This window comes from Oncorhynchus tshawytscha, linkage group LG02 (genome assembly GCF_018296145.1).
Source record: "Oncorhynchus tshawytscha isolate Ot180627B linkage group LG02, Otsh_v2.0, whole genome shotgun sequence".
In the NCBI taxonomy this organism is placed as follows: domain Eukaryota; kingdom Metazoa; phylum Chordata; class Actinopteri; order Salmoniformes; family Salmonidae; genus Oncorhynchus; species Oncorhynchus tshawytscha.
This window is the reverse complement of record NC_056430.1, coordinates 67,681,474-67,682,708: the sequence shown is the minus strand read 5'-3', so window position 1 is coordinate 67,682,708 and position 1,235 is coordinate 67,681,474.

Here is a 1,235-nt window from a genome sequence, read left to right as displayed (position 1 = left end):
AATAGAAAGTGATAATTCACCAAATCAAACACATCAATATGCATGATCATCCCTCCAAATCCCACCCTATTTCTCCTACCACATTATGATGTTGTTGGTTGATACATGGGGTGTGAGGCACAAATACCTACCTGCAATATGGTGAACCGCCCCGGGTTGAAATGCCCAGAGAAACCCTGTCACCTCTTCTTTTGGCACCTGGCTACTTCCTTGTTCTAGCAGGTTAGGAGAATTATTAAAGCAGGTTAGGAGAACTAAAGTAGCGGGTTAGGATAATTAACATGGCAGGTTGGGATAAGTAATGTAGCAGGTTAGGACAACTAAAGTAGAAGGTTAGGACAACTAAAGTAGTAGGCTAGGAGAACTAAAGTAGCAGTTAGGATAATTAACGTGGCAAGATAGGATAACTAATGTAGGTAGCAGGTTAGGATAACTAACTTGGCAGGTTAGGAGAACTAATGTAGCAGGTTAGAATAATTAACGTGGCAGGTTAGGAGAACTAATGTAGCAGATTAGGATAATTAATGTAGCAGGTTAGGATAATTTACGTGCCAGGTTAGAACTAATGTAGCAGGTTAGGAGAACTAATGTAGCAGGTTAGGAGAACTAATGTGGCAGGTTAGGATAATTAATGTGGCAGGTTAGAATAATTAACGTGGCAGATTAAGATACTTAATGTAGCAGGTTAGGATAATTTATGTGGCAAGTTAGGAGAACTAATGTAGCAGGTTAGGATAACTAATGTGGCAGGTTAGGATAATTAATGTAACAGGTTAGGATAATTTATGTGGCAGGTTAGGAGAACTAATGTAGGAGGTTATAACAATTAACTAGCAGGTTAGGATAATTAACGTGGCAGGTTAGGAGAACTAATGTAGCAAGTTAGAATAATTAACTAGCAGGTTCCGATAATTCATGTAGCGGGATAGGATAATAAGGTTACAGGGACAGCAGGTAACCTAGCAGTTAAGAGTGTTGGGCCAGTAACCGTAAGGTTGATGGTTCGAATCCCTGACCAGACTACGTGAAAAATCAATCGATGTGTACTTGAGCAAGGCACTTAACCCTAATTGTTCTGGATAAGAGCTTCTGCTACATTACTCAAACGTAAGTAGCCAAGAGCCAGTACAAGAGGGGCGGGCTTTCTATGGGCATGGGCGTTTCTTCCTTCGTCTTGGCGAGGACTCGGGTCGCAGTCAGACCTTTCTCACCTGTGAATGATAAAGTGGGTGGAT